The sequence below is a fragment of the Sphaerodactylus townsendi genome, linkage group LG10 (genome assembly GCF_021028975.2).
Source record: "Sphaerodactylus townsendi isolate TG3544 linkage group LG10, MPM_Stown_v2.3, whole genome shotgun sequence".
NCBI classification, from domain to species: domain Eukaryota; kingdom Metazoa; phylum Chordata; class Lepidosauria; order Squamata; family Sphaerodactylidae; genus Sphaerodactylus; species Sphaerodactylus townsendi.
In genome coordinates this window covers 44,679,351-44,702,700 of record NC_059434.1, presented here as the reverse complement: position 1 = coordinate 44,702,700, position 23,350 = coordinate 44,679,351, and the positions used below count along the sequence as shown (strand labels likewise).

General features: G+C 40.0%; 1 long non-coding RNA gene across 1 annotated transcript; it reads left to right on the top strand.

Annotated features, from left to right (window-relative positions):
• Window positions 1-1,600: 1,600 nt before the first annotated feature.
• On the top strand, window positions 1,601-18,009 carry LOC125439780. Its single transcript, XR_007245581.1, has 3 exons — window positions 1,601-1,710; window positions 11,815-11,819; window positions 17,999-18,009. It is a non-coding gene; the product is annotated as an uncharacterized LOC125439780 (long non-coding RNA).
• The last annotated feature ends 5,341 nt before the right edge of the window (window positions 18,010-23,350 follow it).

Sequence of the window (23,350 nt, the reverse complement as noted above, 5' to 3'; positions counted from 1 at the left end):
TGTATAGTATACAAAATGTCATGCCCAAGTGTAGCTTTGAGAAATTAAAATGAGCAGTAGACTGCAGGATGCAAGATGCATTCATCTGCAAAGTTCAGCAGTTGCTCATTTTAATTCAAACATTTGATTTTTCTCATGTGTTACATAAATACAATTAGACCTGACTCTCCAGTTTGGGATTTACTTTCAGTTAATCTCACTGAAGTAAAATCACAGGTTTGCTCCAGACATTTGAAAATCAGTGCAGGAAAATGAAGGACGGGAGAATTTCAGTTAAACGTTTTCCTCATTTCTTCTTTTTCTTCATGATTAAAATCATTAGACATAGCCTGAAATGTTGTTTCATTAAATGAGCCTTGGGTAGTATGATTATCCAAACGTGGTTATTCCACTAATAATGGTTAATTAATAGTATTCAAATTGGGATTTAAATTCATAGTTTGAAGATGATGTATTAAACATATTCTTAATTATGGTTTTGAATGTGGGTGGCCTAACTTGAAAATGGCTTGTTTCCTGGCAAGAACAAAGGAAATGAAACTGGTATTAGTAGAAGCAATCTGGGATATACCGGTAAGTGATCATCTGTGAGCTAGTCCTTGCTTCACAAAGTGACCATAAATTAGGCTTGGAGATTCGGGTGAACTGAATCCCAGATTCAGGCTGAATCTGGGCACATTCGGGCATATTCAGATCAAAATTGGCCGATTATGTCCTGCCTGAATATGTACGAATCCGAATGCAAGGCATTCGGGCTTTGGAGGGGTATTTGTTGGGGGTTTTTTTGTGTTTTGGCCTGCAAGGGGCGCTAGCGACACCACAATTTCAGGGTCCCATCTGGAGACTGTCCTGATGATGTCACCCAGGTTTGGTTCAGAGGACCCAAAGTTATGGGCCACCAAAGGTGGTGCCCCCATCCCCCATTGTTTCCAATGAGAGCTAACAGGAGATGGGGGCTACCCTTTTGAGGGTCTATAACTTTGGACCCCCTGAACCAAACTTCAGCAAACTCAGACGGTATCATCAGGACAGTCTCTGGATGAGCCCTGGAAAGTTTGGTAACAGTAGCTTTAAAAATGCATACCTGACAGGCACTCCAAGAAATTTGCCCAGGTTCTTTGCACTGCAGTGCCTTGGATCCATTGTACCCATTGGGGAATTTCTGAGTGTATAAGCAGGCTGCACATTTCTGGAGATAGAGGCACCAGACTTTCAAGGTGGCTTCAGGTGGCCCTCTTGGTAATAGCATCCAGGCTTGGTGAACTTTGCTTCTGGGAGGGTTTGATTTTATGGGCCCCAAGAACACTTATTTTGTTTCCCCGCTCCTGTACATGAAGCCTGCTAGCTGAGTTCTCTCAGAACTCTCTCAACCCACCACCGCCCCCAGAAGCAAAGAATGCAAAAACAATAATCACTGTAACCAGAATGCCAACAACAAAAAACTCAGGCCCATGAGGGAGGGAGGGAGGGAGGGAGGGAGGGAGGAGGGAGGGAGGTAGAAGCCATTAGCACTTGGGCAAGAAGAGGAGCAAAATGGCTCGACTTGCCCATATAAGGCTGCAGCCCTATCTCCTCCAGATATGTCACTCCCTTGCACCGGCAGTTGGGCAGTCCAGCCCCATGCTGGGTTGGATGCTGGTGCTGAGCCTGCCCTTCTCCCTGCCACACCCCTGGGCAGCAACGACGGCCAAGGTAAATCTCAGCCGTTTTGTATTCTGGATTTTCCCAGGCAGAGTAGAATGTTAAGTTATTTGTTCCACAAGCATCCATCAGTCATTTGGTTAATTTTTCCCTCTCCAGTTTGTGTCTGAGCAACTTGACCCACTTATGTCTTGTTAGCTGCAAAACTTATTCCCTTCTGCTCCTTCTCTTTTCCCTCTGTTTTGAGGAAACTACACAAATTCATAGGTGAGCTCCTTTTGGATTAGCAATGGATAAGCACATCTTGCTAATGTGACAGCTTCCAGACAAGGCATTCTTGCCTTTCTGTCTATTTCTGAATTTAATAAAGATTGATTTAGTTAAATTAGAAGTCTCTCTTTCAACCTCTTTTCTATTTCTCCCAAATATTACCTAAAATAAACACCTGAGTGCACACAGTCTGATCCCAAACCAGGGATAGGAACGTGTGCATGTGCATCCACTGCATTCTGGGTGGCAACACAATATCTGTGATATTAGGAACTTGTCTTGGAGTTGTGAACATACCCTAAATAGAATTGTGTTACTTTTTTCACAAAATTATCACAGGACAATTATTGTTTTTTGAGAGGACTAGGTATAGGAAAAGGTGATCCTCTGATGATGCTAAAGAAAGACCATCTTCCTGGACAAAACAGAGTTTCATTCTCAGGAGAGAAAGGTCAAGTGGGAAATGGTTTGAATGAGTCAGAACTGAAGAGAGTCTAGTTCCTGACCATTTAGGCAACGTTGATGAATTTACCAGTCATGGCATTCTAATTTAAAGTAAGGTTTGATAATCCTCTGGTAGTAGGACAGGAAAAGTTATGATTGAATTGGCCAGGGAAGAAAGAAATCAGGAAAGCTGATTATGTTGAGGCAGAGCAGCACTTGGTCTAGCTGTGGCTTTTGTTATCCAGATTGAAATGGCAGAGACTTCGGGAAATGCTTTGTTTGCTGCTATGTATACTTGATTAGGGAGTGGAATGGAAAGGAATGTGGCATGCAGAGGATAACCCTCCAACCCTCCCCTTCAACAGTATCAAAATATTTCTCATCCATCTTAGCCTGAACTGGCCATTACTCTAATAGAGAAGTGAGTGGTAGGCGACATTTCAGAAACTGCCCCCTTGTCTTGCCATGAGTTTGCATGCAAAAAACAGAGCTAATGGAGGAGAGGAGGAGAGGACATCCTGCCATGTTCTTCCTTACTAGCTTCACCATATCTGAATTGGCACTGGGCAAAGCCAAGTGCTGTCATGCCCATGGCCTTCCTTGCTGGCCCAGGGGCAGTACAGCGAATTATGAGAAGCATGGCCGATATTGCTTCTCCTTGCCAGCAGCTACATGGCATCTGGGCTGCACAAGGCAAACCTGGTGCAACTGTGTTCCATCTTTTTAAACATGCTGCTCTCAGGCTGGCAGGGTGAAACTGGATGCCCTGAACTTGTGCTCCTCACCAGCTGTACCACATCTTAGCCAGCACAGGATGAAGCTGGTGCTGATTTGTTATCCACTCCAGCACCAGGCATAGACAGGCGCTGTCATACTTCTTTTCTTCACTTCTCCAGATGGCAAGCAGCCTATCTAGGACAGGTTGCCCTCCAGGACAGCAGCACTGAGATTTCACCTAAATGGCCACTCCTTTCTTGGCTACCATGATTGAAACATGAACCTAATAGGTAGCAAACTGATAAACAACTTTAACGTAAGATGTGATTGCAGTTAAAATCAAATGCTGACAAGTATTTCACAGGAGAGTGTTATAATTTGGTCTCAAGTCAATATCTTGAGAAAGATTACTGATGGCCTTCTAGGTTTCTCTTGCAAACCGTAAAAATCTCTGCAGCATGTTATAAACCCTCCAGAGATCACACTGCCTATAGTCATGTCAGATATTTTATTGGTGAACTTGGCATGATTTTTTTCAAAGGACAAACGGATTTGTTAGCGATCATTTTATCAAGCAGATGTGTTCCATGAATCCAAATACATTTTCTCAGAACACAAACTGTAATCTGATTATGCATTCCACAGTAGAACAGTTATCTCTAGTAACCATAAACAGAACAGCTTGTAAGTAACATAAAAACATGAAAATGGAATTCTTTGCACTGCCTAATCTAAACTTTACAGAATCAATAAATATACTTATGCCAGCCTTTGTGCAGGTTTATGACAGTCATGTTTCTCAATTTTGTCTGTAATGGCAACTTATGTTGCTTTTGGCATTAGGAAAGACTGAACTATCTTAGTCGTAAACTCAAACAGCTCATATATTATGGTTGCTAACCTCCCTGGGGTCTGGAGACCTCCCAGAATTACAACTAATCTCCAGATCAGTTTACCTAGAGAAAATGAGTAGTTTGGACTCTATGGCTTTATACTCTGCTGTGATTCCTTTTTTCCTCCAGCTTTACCCCTGGACCTCCAGGAATCTCCTACCTGGAGGTGGTAACCCAACATTTGGGGAAGGAGAGACATCCCCATTGGTTTTTTCTCCAAGTTTGCTTCCTTCATCTTTTTGCATTACAATTGAAGTTTCGTGAGCTTCAAAAGGCCAGCACTTCAACAGAGGTATAAGCCTCTAGGCAGAGATGGAAGGTGAGAGTACAAGCAACGTGACCTGTGACTTTTGGACTATGACATAATGTCAGTGTCCAGCCATTTGTGGAAGATGTTCCACCTGTACTGCAGAACTAGAGTGATACCAGTTGCTCAGGAGAAGCATTGGCATAGAATCTACAGTGGTTGGTCAGAACTAACATCTACATATCAAGGCTGTAGCTCTTGACTGCTGCATGGTTTTTTGGAGGGTGATAGTGTGTTGATTGTGGGAGGGGTGTTACTAGTTGTATTTGAGGCAGTCTTTACCTGGAACAGGATGTTTGATGAAGGAACTATTTCAGTGCAGATGAGACCTAATAGATACAAAAGTAGGTGTTTTTTTTTAACATGTCCAGTGTCTGGCAAGAATGCTCACTGCCTATCTAACCTCTGTAACTTCCCTAGAGTTGATGGTGCATGGCTGCCTATTTCTTCCATTCATTCCCTGAAATTGCGCAGTGTCAGATTGGTGAAGCATGAAAATGCATACTTGTCTGGGATGTTACACAAACAGAAAGTTGTTCTGTCTTCATAACAAAAAACCCGATTGGAGGAAAATTACATTGTGCGCCTATCCCAACTAGCCTGAAATGGTTATGCAGTCCTTCATCAGCCCTGCATAGGTGGCCAGGCAGGAGGGTGATTATTATCTTCTGTTAGTTCTTCAACTGCTGCAAATTCCCACTGCAAACTATCCCTGGAATTGACTGCATGTTCCTTACATTAGGGACTACTGATAGACTGAGCATACTTCCTATTTACTGGCTGCCTAAATCCCCAGTAGGCACCCTGTCTGAGTTTGAAGTGTATACAAAGTTTTAATATATTCTCAAGGCTTTTACTTTTGGGAAAAGGCAGGATATGAATATTTAAATAAACAAATTGCTGCTATATTAAATATTATATATATTAAATATATAATATATTTACAATATACATATAATTTATATTAAATATAGCTATGTGTAAGTATAGTGCTTTCTTCCTTATACAACTCTTTCTTTTTGTTTTTACAAAAAATTTTTTCCACATTCTTCTCTTTTAAAATGAGTCAGCTAGGGCATTCCCGCTATGACTAAGTATCCCAATTAAAAAGCCTCAGTCCAACAGGATGAACACTCGTGGATTTTGCTTTTGTGGGTGTTTCTGCCTACATTTTTTTTCTCAGGCTCCCTACTCTGAGTTATCTCAAGCATGGTTATTGTTGGGGAGACTCTTCCACTCCATTTATTGCCTTCTGAACAGGTTAAAATAGAGGGTAATAAACAGATCAACAAGAAAAATGTACAGGTCTGCCAAATGCTGATATGTTAGTAATCAGACAAAAACACAAGAAAACTCATAGTCAAATATTCTTGAAACAGTCTATACCTTTAGAGTTTAACAACTGAATCCTGTGCAGTTATTCTAGCAGTGGGCTTAGACTTGAGTAACTCTGCATAGGATTGCATTGTAGGAAAGCCAAGAAGCAGTACACAACAGAATTTGACTTATTCATACATCTTTCTCATGGAGATGTATTTCCCAATTTATTACAGATAAAATTGTCAAATATATAGAAGAGCAAGTCATGGTGAATAAAAACTAACATGGCTTCTGCAAAATTAAGTCCTCACTCAGTATTTATTTGAAAAAGTTATTTGTGTCAATAAACATGAGGATAGAATGAGCTGATAGACATTGTTTATTTGGATTTCTAGAAGGCTTTTGACAAAGTTCCTCTGCAAAGACTCCCGAACAAACTTTGGAGACATGGGATAGGAGGATAAGCACTCTTATTGGAATGGAAATTGACTAAAAAAACAGGAAGAAGAGAGTAGAAATAATCAGTCAGTCAGTCAGTCATAATCAGTGGATGGATGTGAGCAGCCGGGTTCCTCAAGGATCTGTGTTAGGACTGGTATTTGTCAGTGTTCATACATGACCTGAAGCTAGAGGTGAGTAGCAAAGTGGCCAAGTTTGCAGATGACCCCAAATTATTTAGAATGGTTAAAACAAGAATGGACTGTAAAGAGCTCTGAAAGGGATCTCTTCAAACTGGATCATAATAATAGAACCCAAGTCATCCACTGAAGCTGAAGGATAGGAGATTCAGGACAGACAAAAGGAAGTGCTTCTTCATACAGCATATAGTTAATTTGTGGAACTCTCTGTCACAGGATGTGGTCATGGCCACCAACTTGGAAACCTTTAAAGGGAAGTGGACAAATTCTTATAGAACTGGACTATCAAAGCCTATTGATCATGATAACTATCTATTTCCTCCAGTACCAGAAGAAGTATACCTTTTTAAATTGGTTGCCGGGGTGGGGGGCATAGGCAGGATGATGCTGTTTCTTCCTATTTGTATGCTTCCTAAAGGTATCTGGTTGGCCACTGTGTGAACAGAATGCTAGACTAGATGGGCCTTTATTCTGATACAGCATCCCTTTGTTTATGTTCTTAATTTGCTGTTTGTCATTATTTTATTTTTTTAAAAATTACCACCTGTCTAATAGCCCCAAGAAGACTAGATATTAATAATTCAGATCTTAGTGCCAATTAGCAAGGCTTTTATTTAGTATGCTTCATTACAGTGGTGGGATTCAAAATTTTTAGTAACAGGTTCCGACGGTGGTGGGATTCAAACAATTGCGTAGCGCTAGTGGGGCTGGGCAGGGCACGACGGGGGCGTGGCCAGGCATTCTGGGGGTGGGGCATTCCTGGGCAGGACTGTGGCAAGGACACAGGGCGCATGTGCCTCAGGTGCAGTTCCCCTTCACCCCGCCTCTAGATTCAAATAATGACTGTTTAAAGTATTATGACTGTTTAATGACTGTTTAAAGTATTATGACAGTATAATGACTGTTTAAAGTATTAAAAAATACCGAAATGTAGTGTATTATTTCTTTTTTATATAATTATATTGATTGATTTTAAATAATAACATAAGTAAGGAGAGAAACCAAAAACTGTTTACAATTGTTAACATATTACAAACATATCTAATTGTCTATCTCTCTCAACCCCCCCCAACTAAAACATCCTATATTGCCTGCCTCCTTCCCATATTTCCCTCCCTTCCTACTTTCTACTTCCCCTTCAGATTCCTATGACTACTTTATCTATTCCACTTGAAAGAAAATTAACAGAGGGAGAGATCCAAAATCCTTAATCAAAAAGAGTAGTTTAAACTCCTCTCTTTCCAATATAAATTTCAAGGGAAAAAAAGAAAATGAAAAATCTTTACTTATAATACTTTCCAACCTTTATACCACAGAACAACAAAAAAAATAGAATTACTATATATTGTATTATTTCATACAGTTCATACACACGTGGGGGGGGGGAGTGCCATCCTCCACTTGACAAGATTTGTTGTACCCAGGGACAGAGATTACCCCTTTGTCCCTAGTGGAACATTAATCATTAATAACCAGTTCTCTGAACTGAGAAAATTTTAGTAACCGGTTCTACCGAATAGGTGCGTATAGGCTGCTTCATTACCAAAAATGAAATTGTGTTTCCTACAAATATATATATATTATTGTGGTCACTTTTATCTCATTATTACTGCTACACCAATAACATCGAAGAAGATAATTCAACCAGTTTTTTAAAAAATGTAGCGGGGGGAAATTGTGACTTTTCCTTTGCTTTGTATAAAATCAATAATTTCTCAATGTACATTGTAGGCTAGCTGATGCAGGTAGAACTCTGTAAAGACATTTTCTTTGCAGTGTTATGCACCACTTGCTTAATTAACCTGATGTTCCAAAACACTTTGTGCGTGATTTCTTTCCATTCCTTGCCTTTGGTGCACCAGATGTGTGTTAGTATTTTCTAGTAAAGGTGTTATTTCCCATGTGCCAAGTGACTCTTTTCTGCAATGTACTTGTGTTGGTTGTGGTCGTTGGTCACACATTCTCGTGAGAATTGGAGAAATGAACCTTAGTTGAACTGAAGGTGATGGTGTAGCCAAGGACCAAGAATGAACTCTAACATTTTTTTAAAAAGCGTTTAATAGCCTGGCTGGCTGGCTGGCTGGCTGGCTGGCTGGCTTTCCCTCCCTCCCTCCCTCCCTCCCTCTTTCTTTCTTTCTTTCTTTCTTTCTTTCTTTCTTTCTTTCTTTCTTTCTTTCTTTCTTTCTTTCTTTCTTTCTTTCTTTCTTTCTTTCTTTCTTTCTTTCTTTCTTTCTTTCTTTCTTTCTCTCTCCCTCCCTCCCTCCCTCCCTCCCTCCTTCTTTCTTTCTTTCTTTCTTTCTTTCTCTTTCTTTCTTTCTTTCTTTCTTTCTTTCTTTCTTTCTTTCTTTCTTTCTTTCTTTCTTTCTTTCTTTCTTTCTTTCTTTCTTTCTTTCTTTCTTTCTTTCTTTCTGTGGGACATTCAACCCCAAGCATGGTTCTATCACTAGCAGCATAAAGTCAACATGGAATCAAAGAACATTCTCAAAAGTAACAAAGCTTGCTTTTCACTCTAATAGCACATGGAATATGTAGGCCAGTCTTTTCCCCCCTGTTTTATATATCCCCTGCCATGGGAAGATTACATAAAAAGCATATATGAATAAAACATTGTTCTGTTCCTAACATGGAATATCAACTGACAGGCTACATCTTTTACTGCTTCAGATTTTCAAAACAGATGGATAGTCATAATTATTGTCGAAGGCTTTCATGTCCGGAATCACTGGGGTGTTGTGGGATTTCCGGGCTCTATGGCTGTGTTCCAGTAGCATTTTCTCCTGATGTTTTGCTTGCATCTGTGGTTGGCATCTTCAGAGAATTCTCTGAAGATGCCAGCCACAGATGCAGGCAAAACGTCAAGAGAAAATGCTACTAGAAAATGGCCATACAGCCCGGAAACCACACAACTCCCCAGTCATAATTATATTTTCCTATGTATTTGTTAATGTAATATTCCCAGTGTAAACATTAGTACTTGGAACATGGCATGTGTGCTGAAGCACAATGCTGTGGTTTCAAGTGGCATCCTTGCAAAAGCTAAAATTCTGCCATCATTCATCTTATTTCATGCTGGTAGAAGGGTTATTGCATATGTTTTCCATAGTCTCATTCTTAGAAGCTGCAAATGATAATTTAACACTTCTCAGCATGGAGGAACATTGGAAAATGGATCACTTCTGGACCAAGATTATATTTGCTACTTATCATTACTATTAGTACACATTAAAATATTAAAATATTCTACCAGGTTTGTTTTTCTCATATGTTACTCTTGCTGTTCTCAGAGTTTACCCAATAACATCTCCAGGTCCCATCAAAAGCCATGTTCTGGAGTTCTGCATTTCCCAGGCATGTGCTGACCCAATTTGGATCTGGGCTGTGTGCAGGGAGAAAAGCTTAGAAATAGCCCCAGGGCTGCTGCTTGCCACATTTTGGGCCTGTCACTATTTGCAGAGCCCCAAATAGCAGTTCCCTGAAGCTATTGTTGGTCAAAACATTGTGTAGGGAAAATGTCTAAACTTGCTCTCTCTTGGTGCTGGGATTTGATTCAAACTGGGAAGTGCAGAACTCCAGAACTTATTTCTTGATCTGATTCTAAGATTTTCTCAAGGAAAACATGAATAGTTTGGTCCTTCATTTAAAACTAACTATCAGAATAATCCTGTAGGCCCAGTGCATTGCTGATGTATTGTCTCAAATTCACTACCTGGAGCCACTCTTATAACGATGTTTTCTCCATCTTCACTGGTCTGCCCCTTTCAGCTGTAATTCCTCCCACCTTTGGCTTTGATTCCAACTAGTTTGCCCTGTAAAATGCTTTAATCCTTACATTTCTCCAGTTTTGGTGAACTTTAACTGTAATTGCAGTTTAAGGTTCTGGGGGGGGGGGTTGGTTTTGTCTTGACATGGGCAATTTAGACTTTCATCCTGCTACCAAGTTCTTTCCTCAGTCTCATATCTGAAAACTGATTGTTCAGTAACTGAATGTCAAAGATACTTCCTGAATAATCACATCTAAGTCCCCACCAGTATTAAATTCTTCCACAATCTAATATTTTTCCAATTTTAGTGGAATGTTTGCATCTACCTAGCTGCAGGGCTGGATTTTGAGGTGGATGACCAATGCAAGAGATGTATGTGTGTGGTAGGCTATCTTTCAACTATCATTCAATAGCTGAAGTTTTAGTCTAAGTTGAAGAACTAGGATTAACATTCCAATACAGTCACCTACTGTAACTCTGTTTAACAGTGGTCCCCACAGTGTTGATGCATTGTTCATTTTTTAACATTCGGTTATTCTTGTGCTCATTGAAATGTTTTATTCTTCAAAAAACTAGAAGACCATTGTAACTGCCTAGCAAGTGCTGAATTTGAATGCCGAGAATGGTGGCTCATGCATCACATGATCAGAGTCCATTTACCAGGTATTGCTCCTTGCAGTGCCACTTCAAACATGAGTGATAGAGATAATGGATTTTGTGAAAAATATATTGTTCATGTGCGCATGTACAAGCAAATGGTTCAAATCAGGACTGTATGGGAATAGATAAGAGGGTTGATTTTGCTGTTTGAAATCAGCCTTTCCATGTTGTTCATAAAAGTTTTAATATGTAAAAAGATATGTTATTAACAAACCTATTGTTTCCCTTTCAAATGTTGATAATTGTGCAGGGAGACTGATTTCAATAATGCAAGGTCTCCTTAAACCTTCATGAGCAGTCCAGATCTACTGCAGAGCATGATTCTACAGAGGAATCCTCCACTTTGGGATATGAATATGAGCCACATACTAAGCCACAAAATGGTGTCCTCAGAAAAATTTTCTTCCATCACGCCCTTCCATAAGGTGCAGGAAAAACTATATAGTGATTAATTTGTCTTCAAAAACCCTGTATCTGGCAGATTCCATATGGGCCAAAAACAGCGGTGTGAAAACGGTGTGAAAACAGTGTAACCCCTTTTACACCATTTTAAATCATTTTGCACCATTTTGATATGGCTGGTTTTGGCCCATGCGGAATCTGCCCCTGTCACTAATTAAAACACTGATTTAGGGTTTGTTTCTAGACCTGCCTATAATTCATTCCAAACCTATGTGGATTTTTGAAAAGCTGATTCAGTTAATCAAGTTGAAAAGGTTTTTAGTTATGAAAGTTGAACATACAATGTGCCTTCTTTCAACAGAAATCAAATTTTCTCCTAAAACTGAAGTACCTGCAATTAATATTTTTCAAAAAGTGGTACTTAAAGAAATGAAGAAAATGGAAGCTACTATGAATTCTTACAATTTTTACAATAATACAGTGGAACCTCGGTTTTCATTGCCTTTGGTTTTCCCTATGCTTTTGAACAACATGGATCCCACAGTGTGTGAGAATAATATAGCAAAATTTCTGCTAACAATAATAGACGTAAGTCTAGATGAATACCAACCAATGTCTATGTATTATGACCACATATAGCCAGCAGTAATTTTTCTAGCTTCTGTCAGTATCCGATGACGTTTAAGTGAGTTAACTTAGCTGAAGGAATGTCCTATAGTTACAGAAGGACCATGTATATATTTTAGTATTTAGTATTTTAGTACCAGTGTCTATAATTGTGAGCAATAATGGGCAAATTTTGTATGCTGATTTTGTATGTTTATTTTATGCCAATAAAGGCTTGTGACTGGCCTTTGGTTTTCATTGGTTTTGGTTTTCATCGATTTTTTCAATGAAAAATTTGTCTCGGTTTTCATCAATTTGCAGTAAGGTGCAGGGGTTTGTGGAGAAAAAACATCTGGACAAAGCTGTTGCAGGCCGTGTCTGCAACTTGTTCAATGACAACGTCTTGCCCCATTTCAGACAAATCTTAAAGAGGCGTCAGAAACAGACCTCTTTGGACAGCTTTATGGTGTGACATTGGTCCACTGGCTCTGAAACTGGTCCTAGTGTTGTTGTTTGTTACTGTTTTCAGCATTAAACACTATGTTTATTCACAAAAAATATGTTTTTGGTATGTTTTTTGGAGTGGCTAGAATGGATTAATTGGATTTACATTGATTCCTATGGAAAAGTTTGCCTCAGTTTTCATCAGTTTTGGTCTTCATCGATTCTTTTCGGACGGATTATCAACGAAAACCAAGGTTCCACTGTATTTCAAAAGAACATGTGTTTGCCATAGATGAACTTGTTAAAGACAGATCCTTGACTATTAACCAGGAAGACAATGGAGGTACTACACTGATATTAAACACCCCAGAGTATTTAGAATAAGTTCATTGGCTAATAAGAATTTTTATAAACCGATTACTTATGATCCAACTTTCCATATTAAGAACATTAAATGGGTTTCAGTTTAGGAAGCAGTGATGATTTTATGTCCAAGTTTTTGATCGATATCCTCTTGCCCGCATTTTTATGTGCTTCCTAATATACATAGGCACCCACTCAGTTTTCCATATCACCAAGGCAGAGAAACCACAGACTCTGATTTTTCCTGCCTTTTCACTTTAGGATCTGAGGTGCTTCTAATAATGGTAGTGTAAGATAGGTAGCACTTTTCCTCAGCCCTCTTAACACACACAAGAAAGCAAAGGGATTCTCCTTGAGGTGTTGTGTGGTTTTCCAGGCTGTATGGCCGTGTTCTAGTCCCATTTTCTCCTGATGTTTTGCCTGCATCTTTGGCTGGCATCTTCAGAGGATCATCTTCTGAAGATGTTAGCTACAGATGCAGGTGTAACATCAGGAGAAAATGCTGCTAGAACACAGCCATACAGCCGGAAACCACACAACACCCCAGTGATTCTGGCCGTGAAAGCCTTCGACAATACATCAATTCTCGTTGACTTTTACTTTTTTTTCCGACACAGACACTCCTCACATTAAGCACACTAAAATAAATATACTGAGGCAGAAGTAAACTTAAACAAGAACTCAGATTTATTAACAGATAGAGGAGTTGGTAAGGAAAGGGTATTTACACTTCCAGATGGATGACTGGAGCAAACAAGAGGCATATATTTACACTAATTACCCTAGAGAGTCTGGCATATAGTTTTGGTTTTCTTGAGCACAGCACTTAAGATTACTTATATGGTAGTTTCAGAGATATTTTTATGATGTTTCACAGCTTGTACAGTTCCTTTGCTTAGATGTTCTGGCGTGGGGTCCTAACATAGGCTAGGTACATTCACCCAATACCCACACATCCAGCTTTTCAAGTGAGGTAAAACCTTAAAACAAAACATAAACTCTTACCCAAAACCCGTGACAAACCATAGCCCTATTCTCGGACTGGACCCTAGAACTGAACGTGTCACTAAGGCAAGCCTGAGCCCCTGCCTTTGCCTTAACCTTTGGGGGGGGGATTGTCACAAACCCCTGAAACCTCAAACTGACTATAGCCCTATTCTCGGACTGCGCCCTAGAACTTAACATAACACTAAGGCAATCCTGAACCCCTGTCCTTGACTTAACCCTAACCCTAATTTACTATATTTAATTTATTCATTCATAAATTTTTCCCAAAATTGTTACAAAACCCGAGACCTAAAACGGAGCACAGCCCTATTGTCGGACTGCGCCCTAGAACTCAACGTAACACCGAGGCAAGCCTGAGCCCCTGCTCTTCCCTTAACCCTAACTCTAATTTATTATTTTTATTTATTTAGTTTATTCAGTCATAAATTGTTCCCAAAATTGTTATAAAAACCCAAAACCTAAAACTGACCATAGCCCTATTCTTGGACTGTGCCCTAGAACTCAACGTAACACTAAGGCAAGCCCGAGCCCTTTATTTTTAAAATTATTTTTATTTAATTTATTCAGTCATAAATTGTTCCCAAAATTTTAACAAAAACCCCAACCTAAAACTGACCATAGCCCTCAAACTGACCCCCCCTTCAAAAATAGCATCATTTTCAATGTTGTTTAAACTAGCGTGTGTTCTGATTTGTGTGTTGGGGCATGTTATATAATGTGATGGTGACTTTGAGATGACCTGGTTTAAAAATGTTGTTTGATTGTGGTAGGGGAGGGTGGCCGCCCATATGGGGTGGGGGGCACAAAACTCAGTTTTTATCACAAGCTCCATTTCCCCTAGCTACGCCTCTGCACAAGGTCTCCTGGGAAGTGTAGTTCTTACCTGCAGACCAATGCACAGCCCCACCAGCCGGGCCTTCTTTTTCTTAGGTATGGGGATGCAGGGGGGTGCATGGGGGGTGGGGTGCCACGGGGACGCAGGAGTGGGGCCCAGGCACCATTTTGTGTCTGGTGTCATTCTCCCGCCTCTGAATTTTAAAACGTAATTCAACATAAACATCTTGAGGCTCCTATCATGTTTCATTTCTTAGCAAAGAATCACACCTGATGGACTGTGGGGTTTTTTTATATTCAAAGTTGGAATGCTCTGTGAACTGTGGGATTAACCTTCCCAAGAGACTGTTGCAAATGGTGGCTTTCTATATTTTTAAGTTACAGATCATGAAACCTTTGGGACTTAACTCCCAAATCGATTTATCCTGATTTTTTAAAGTATTTACATGATTGTTTACATTTTCTGGCCCAGCTGAGTGTATTTGCAAGGTGAAGGTAATTTGATTGTAACTATTGAGCACTTTGTCATTGTTTGTTTAGGGCTGATGTGAGCCAGATGAATATGTGTATGGGCAACATGGATCACCAGGTGTAACATGATGTGCATGTCAGGTATTTTGTTTGAAATATAATTTTGCACTTACTCATGCATATCAACCGTATATATACTTGATGTTTTTTTGTTTTAGAGAATGCTATAATGCTTTTGGCAAACTTTTGATGTATCCAGCCCAGTGTAGATTTGGATTGAAACAAACATTTATTCCAGAGAGCTTGTTGGCTTGCTACAGGTGATTGGTTCGCTACAGGCTTTTGGCTTGGCATCGCAGCTTGACATGGTCTACCGACTTGGCACCACACACAGGATGAACCGATTTTCTTTTCTGATATAATATTCCCCATATCAGTAGATGTTAAAACAACTACTGGGAGCAACCTTGACTGAGGGAAAATCATTATATTGACATTTTTAGAACCAAAATTGGTATTTCTTGTTTTGGATGATCACTCAGATTTAAAAAGTTAAATGAAGATATCAATTAAAAATGCATTTTGGTGAGCTGTTTTATTTTCAACTCATCTGTGTTTGCAATGACTTCTCCAAGCCTTCCCATTCATGGGATGCAAAGATAACTTCACAAGCAAGAAGAGTGGAACAGGTTATCTTATACATAAAGAATATGTTTAGCAATAACAGGAAATGGAGGTTTTCTTTCTTTCTGCTTTATGTCAAATGTGCTTCTACAGGACATGAGTGACCCAGATTTGGGACATGAAGGACAGTTGGCTCTTGAAAAGGCGGGATGTAGAGTGAAGCTATGTTTCATATATGGATTCATAATTTTTAACATCAAGGGGGCTTTCTCCTGCTTTAAAAATCCCCAGCAGGTTAGTAGTAAGCCTACAATTTTCTTTTCTTCTTTTGTAAGAATGAAATTACCCTGATGTTTTCAGCATTTTTCTATTGCTTTCATTTACCATGGATAACTATTATTTTCATAACAGGTCATCTTTCATTCTTAGAAATCTTGAATGATTTTTTTCCCTTCTAGTTGCATATAACCATCCACTACATTCCAGAGTTTTAACAGGCATTTATTAATGGTATTTCCTGATAACATGTTTTTGTAGGACAAATATATAAAAACCATTCTTGTTTTTAATGACATTGTCAATAACTGACTTTCTTTTCTTCTTTCACTCCCACATCACTGGCTTTTTCTTTCTCTTTTTCACGTTTTCTATTTTTATTCTGATAAGGGACATTTTGGAGATTTATTTTTAAAAGTGGAATATTGAATGACAGATTGTTGAGAGTGGTCCAAATTTGTTAAGTTTTCATCCAACCACTCCTCCCTCAAAATTGCCTGGCCAGGAAATGTTGAGGGAAAAGCCTTTGGAAGTAGCATTTGGGGATGATGTGATATCAGTTCTGGGTGGCATTAGATAAATTTTCCCTGATCATCTTTCTCAGTAGAATTGAGAATTGCAAGCCAGGCAGTCTGTCTGAGTTTGGAGGTGAGATTTTAGCTATTAGATAATCCAGGAAAGTTTCCCAGGAATCTGCAAGAGTGAGTAATTATGGAAACAAGCAAAAATTAACTGATGAAGATCAAAAAGTTCAACAAAACTTGTTGCTGCTTTAACTCCATTAGAAAGCAAAGTGTTTATTTGGGTGTGGAAAGGAGGTATGGGAGATGGGAATTGTGAGGGTGGCAGTTAGTAGAAAAGATAATTATTATGCAAAACCTAGTCAAAGACAAAAAGAGGGAAGAGCAGTAAAACCACTCTAGCTTCTAATTCTCTAAACTAACCTAAATAGTTGCCTCTCTAGGGTCTCACTTTCTCTCTCTGCTGCAGTGAAGACTGGCAATTGATCTAAGACAGTACTATAAAATGTTTAGTTAACATAGATTTATAGGGGGAAAATCTGAAATCTGGTTTGATCTTTATGATCAGTATACATGTTTACACATGTATGCAGAAGATACAGAGTGTGGATGATAGAAAAGTGTGGATTATAGAAAAAGAATGATGTTGGCTTATTATATAGCTGTCCAAAACCCAGATCCTTATATCTATAAGTAGCAAAGATATTACTGGACACTTAGTATCTATCAACTACAAGGTCATGCTTTTGAATTACATAAAAGAGATAATGATGGTAGACAGGAGCTTGAATGTGCATTACGTGAAACTGGAGAACAATATACACTCCAACTATGTTACAGTGGTACAAAAAATCAAAATGGTTGCATTCTTGATAAAAATGACACACTATAATAAAATCTGTAGAGTATTTTAAGCAACTTTCAAGGAAGGTTGATTTTATTTATTAAATATTTGAATGAATGATTTCTCAACCAAATACAATCAGTTGCATATGTTCTATGATTTGAGTGATAAAAATTCTGAATAACTTGATACAACTACTTTAATCCTCCAACAGATATCACTATCCAAACCTTTAACTGTTCATTTTATGCATATGTACTATGTTTAAAATTGAGTTGTATTATATTTTAATTGTTTTTTGAGAGCTGTAAGATAGTCAAGTATAATGATCAAGATGCATACCGTTAGAAAGCAACTGTAATGCATTGAAAGTTGTATCACTGCAACAAAGCTGACTTGACAGCATCTACTCCAACGTGTAGCACTCCATGATATCTGCAGTGCTACAGTCAAAGCTCTGCCCACAATCTGAGTTCTGGCAGAATCCACTTGAGGAAGCCAGCTCAAGATTGACTCACCCTTCCATCCTTCTGAGATTGGTAAAATGCATACCCATTTCCCACTCTACTGCACCGTGAAGTTTGCAAAGTGAGAAAACCCTCACCACAACTGTTTAATAGCAGTGGCTCTCCTAATTTACCACTGGTGGCTCTAATTGATCAGCAAATTACTATCATACAGCCCATTGAAAGTTGGGCCGGAAGTGAATCACATGGATTTGCCATCCCCAGGGTGTTTAACCTAGCAGAGGGGCAGAAATGCTGACACTGGGCTCCGCCACATCAGTGCTTTCACTCTGCCACTAGCTGCATTGGCAGGGTGTAGCAGGGATGGTCCCAGGGGTGGAAGTCCAATATTCTATCTATTGTAGACTTTCAGCATAGCAGAGCTTGAATGAGGAACACCTGTCAGTGGAAAGAGAGACATCACAAGCCACTGGCATAGGCATACCAGGCCTAAATGGCATGGGCATGACCGGCTCCCTGAACCCGCCCTGCCCGACTCCCCGTGCCCCCTCTGCCTGTCTCAGCATGGCCCCCCTGTGGGCAGGGCTCATTGAGGGGGGGCTGGGCTCAGCAGCGGGTAGCTCAGGTGGGTGCTCCTACTCTCTTGGGGCCGGCTGGGCCACTGCTATTGCTACCACCCCCATAGGCTGGCTGCCCTCCCCAGGGCCTGGGGGGGCAGGAGACAACCTGTGGCCATGCCAATCAGCTCACCCGGTAAACAGCGCCCTGGCATAGGGGGAGCTGTCAGGCACCAGCCAGGTTGCCACACTGTGGAAGAAGTCAGGTGCAGGGAGCCAGCCAGCGCCCAGTGGCCCCATGTGACAAAATTATGTATGCCCAGGGACATGGGGTACCCCATGTTCCCATGGGCGGTACGCCCTTGGCCAGTGATATCATTTATTTATTTTATTTATTTATTTTGTTCGATTTTTATACCGCCCCATCCCCATCATAAAAGCACTCCCTTCTTCAATTCTGGGAGCTGCTTTCCACCTTTCTTTTACATGTTGCAGTTGTTGAAGGGTGTATGTTTGTTTGTTATTCAAAACTAACAGGCAGACATCCCACATCTTTCACAGGAAAAGCAACACTTCATACACCAGGCATTGGCAGAGAAGAACTTGCAGTCACAGCTTTTCAGATAGCATATCTGCCTACAGCCTGATGCAACTCTGCTGCATCCAAAGAAAACCTGCTAAAATTATTATAATTAGATGTGTAGAAAGAACCAACAGAAATTATATTTAAATATATCTATTTGAAACAGTAGTAAAATCTAATTACGGGGGGAAGGGACAATGTCTTATTGCTGCGTATAAACTGGAAGAGTTTCTCAGAAAGAAATGTTACTCACTGCATGCAATGAACATATATTTACAATACAGTAGCGTTGCCCTTAATTAATTTAAACCCAAAGGAATGGACTCTGGTCTGCAACTACAAAATATTCTAGTTTTAAATGTTGCTGTTACCAAGTGGATCATGAATATGAAATGAATGATACTATAGTTACATTTGTTTGATGCATAACCCAGTACAAACTATTTATCTCTGTAATATTGCCAGCCAGAAATGTAGGCTACAAATCTCTATAGGAGAAAGGGGTTTTACTGCAGTCATCAGGGTCCCAAGTTACAGAGGCCCTGGCAATCTGAGAATGGTTTGCAGGAAAAGATAGAGTCTAGATTCAGATGCAAACATCAAGAGCTTACAGACAGACTAATGGGGAGAATTCAGTCCTTCAATTTTGCACATATACATAAGGAAATACTGGCACCCAGTTATCTGTTATTAATATTTATTGCTACTAACTCAATATGAATAAATCCTGCTGTTAAAATCATAAAACATCACTGAAAATGTTTAAATTTAAATACCTTCTCATTCTAGACACAACAGCACTGCAGACTTCATAAAGAAATCAGAAATAGTAATTTGTTTTTTTACTATGGATCAACAGAGTTTCGATACAATTATCTGGAGCAAATAGGCTAAATCTACAGTAATTTCACTGATGAAAACAAGATCTAACTTCAACTGACCTTTATTAGGCATATCAGTAAAAAGAAAAGAAAATAAGGGACAGAGCGGGTGTTAAAACAAGACACAGAAGAAAAACAAGATCATGTTTTATAAATAGAAGCTACCATCTTACAATCCAAGTAACCAGTATTTTAAAAATTAGATGGGCACATCAAATCCCTAGGAAGAAATATACACCTTCTATTCCCACATTGTTTATTGGTTCCAGTACTGGATGCTCCAGTGATGTATGGATGAAACAACCATGTCAGCAGGGACTGGATGAAGTTCACTTAAAAGGAGTCACATAATTGGTTCCAACCATTTTATTTCTATATCCATAAAACCTGTGTGATTCAATGATTAGAGAGAGACAGTTCAATCCATGAGGTGTGTGTGTGGGGGGGGTAGTTTTGTGGTGAATGGGGACAGTGCCAGCATTGCACAACAGTCTCACCTCCAAAGGGGTTTCAGGTGGCCCAGGAGGCAAGACAAATAGCAGGAATACTTGTTCGAAGTGAAATTTCCTATGCAGTCCAATGGGCTGTACCACACTTTTAGCTGACATAAGCCAACCAAAGGGGGAATTTCTGGTATGAAAGGCCACAGGAAGATGACTAAATGTAGCTCCACCCTCAGAAATGTTACCAGTATGCCTCCACCAGTGCTGACATGCTTCTGCAGTGGAGGAGCACTGGCAAAATGGCAGTTTCTGTATTTGGGTGTTCCAGAGCCATGTGGTGCCCCTGCTGCATCGTATTTGCCCCTTGTGCAGATGTATGGGTCACTCATGCCAGCGTGCCCTCTCCTCACTTCCACAAATCTTCCCCCTCCCCAGTGGATTGCATTGTTAGGCTAAGATCTGGAGAAAAATGACTACACAAGCATGATGCTAGGTGACCTTGGGTATTTCAGACTAACCTGCCTCACAGTGTGATTGGGAAAATAAAATGAGGAAGAAAAAAATGTATGTGCACCATGGAGGACAGATAGGATAAACATGTACTAGATAGATAGCATAAGGAGGAGCCACTGAAAAACCATTCACATGCTGCAATGGCCCTATATGAATTCACCTTTTGTCTATTTTGGATTCCCTTCTCCTGACTTACAAATGTAGGGTACTGTAACACAGGTTGCATTTTTCCTTACTGCATCCTCTGATAAGAATTAAAACTTCAGGCTGCCAGTGTTGAAAAATACTAGAGTCAAGACAGTGTCTAACCAGCTCCACACAAACACAGGATGACCATAGACAAAAGAAACAAAGGCCAGGATACTTCTATTCAGATGCTCCCACCAGTGACCTTGCTATCTCCAGTGTTATGCCCATGCTATAGTCGTCATTGTTACTCATACTTCTATTCAGACGCCCTCAACTATTGACCTGGTTGCCTTCTTTGTTACTCACAGACAAGGTTTCTCCACCCACCCTGGACACTCCAACAGATATATACTCCACTTGCTTTCCCAACATCAGATCCTCTGAAGATGCCAGCCACAGATGCAGGCGAAACGTCAGGAGAGAATGCTACTAGAACACGGCCATACAGCCCGGAAACCACACAGCACCCAAACTTCAGTTTATTCATAAAAGGAGTCCAGTGATTAAAGTTAGTCATATTTTTTTCGCTCATGTTTCAGGCAAAAGGTACACACTTCCTATAATTATGCAACATCTACACGAAGACATCATTTATGCCCCACTTAAACCCAGTCATAATCTCCTTCTACACTACAGGTGGTTATAAATAATCATGCAAATTCCTGAAATGCTGCAAGATTGGCCCATCAATTAGGATTCACTGTCCACGATCAAGTGATGCAAGTCAATTACAGTGTATTAGAAGACAGATCAGAGCAGTTCTCCACTTTATTGTTATTTTTGTTTTACCATTATCTTTTCATTGGGAGAAAGAAAATGGGTTCTTGGCTTGCAGAGAAGTAGTTTGTTTCAACAGCCCTTTGTGTGGGATGCTACAATGCTCTTGGCAGCGGTGGCAGTATGAAATACTGGTGCATTTGCAGTATCTCCCCCTCACATATGTTGTGTGCAGGAGAGGGTGGGTAAGTGGGTAATTTCTCATTTGTTGGGGAGCAGAGTTGTGAAACATTATTTTAATATGTATACAGATAGTGAAATGTACCTTAAATGCTGATTAATGAGAAGGCAGTTATGGGTCTTGTTTCTCTGGCTTTATCTCTTCAAAAAGAAACATATCTATTTAAAGTGATTTGTTCCGGGGGTTTTGACACAATCCCTAATGTTATTCTAACTGCTAAAAATCACATAAGCAAAACAAGTAAACATCAAAACTGTCATTGATAATTACAGCAAAAATCTTTTAGTGAAGAAATACCCTTCCTCGCTTACTGCCTTCTGAGGCAATCAAAATTAAATGAGGTGAAATTACCTTAACGTGTGTGTCTGGTTTAAACTCCATCAAACACTGAACTTGTCATGTTCTAATACATTTTATACAACAATACATCATCACCTGGCTGCAAAGGGTAAGGCTCCTGAGTTGGAAAGAATGTACCAACTTTGGTTTCTGAAACCGAGAAAGACCTCTAAACCCTCAGTAAGTTCAAAGGAACGTAAAAACGACAGGCAACTCTTTCAAAATATGTCCAAGAAAAGAAGTTCTGAAGATAAAGAAGTCACTTCCATTGAAAAGTTTTTGAGAAATTTAGACATGCTGATACTCATAGACTATACATGGCTGGTAAGTCCAAATGACCAGGAGGTTACTTGTAGAGTCAGCACCCAACGGCAATGTCCAAACAAGGGATTGCTCAGAGACTGGTGAGCTGAATCCTGTTTAATTTTGCAACTCTTTTCTTCTGGATACCACATTCTGTGTCTGTTTTATAAAGTACACAGTTTGGAGTGCAGGAAGTAGCTGTTTAGATTCAATCTTAAAAATTCAGCGTGGGGCATCACTTCTTCATAGTCTAGTAAAAGAAACTCTTCTTCTTTGGGAAAGGCAGTTCATTTCTTTGTGCCATATGTGGTGTAGAGGCTAAAGTGCTGACTTTGAATCTGGAAGTCCCAGGCAGATGCATAGTTAGAAAAAATGGAGCCCAGGGCAAAATCTGATCCCCCCCTAATATGAGTGGCCGCTCTTCCCCACCATGACCGAACAATCTACTAGCAGCTAAGCCCATTGCTGGGGAGATGCAATTGGCCCTACAAAAGAGAAAAATAGCAATGGGCTCCCAGGTTCTAATCTTCAGGCATTCAGATTCTTGCTGAGAAACCTTGGACCAGTCGTTCACTTTAACATTCCTCACACGTTTGTGTTAGATTGCTACCATGTTAGATTTAGTTTAGAGTCATGGATCTGCCCAGTAGTGTGTGTGAGTGCAGTTTGTAGAAACTTCTCAAGAGATAAATGTAAAAGGCAAAACTTACATTTATTCAAGCATCTCCAGTTCACAGCTTTGTTCCAGGAAAAAGGTAGATAGAAAGAAACCGTAGTCTAAAGAAATACTTTCCCTATGAACAAGTGGGCACACTACCGCACCATCACGTGTGTGCAGGTGAGAGAATGCTACAGTGGGAAAAGCCCCACTGTGACCATGCACTCAGGTCAAAGGCTAGGACAGAAGCGAGACCAGCATGGGGAAGAAAGGAAGTTAGTGGGCGGTCTCCTGGCCCAGATCAGGAGGGCAAACAAGAGAGGCAACATCACAGAGTGAGATGCACAGCACCCCCCAGCGTCCAGGCATGCAGAAGTCGCTTATTCCAACAGTTTGTTGTAAGGACAAAGTGGAG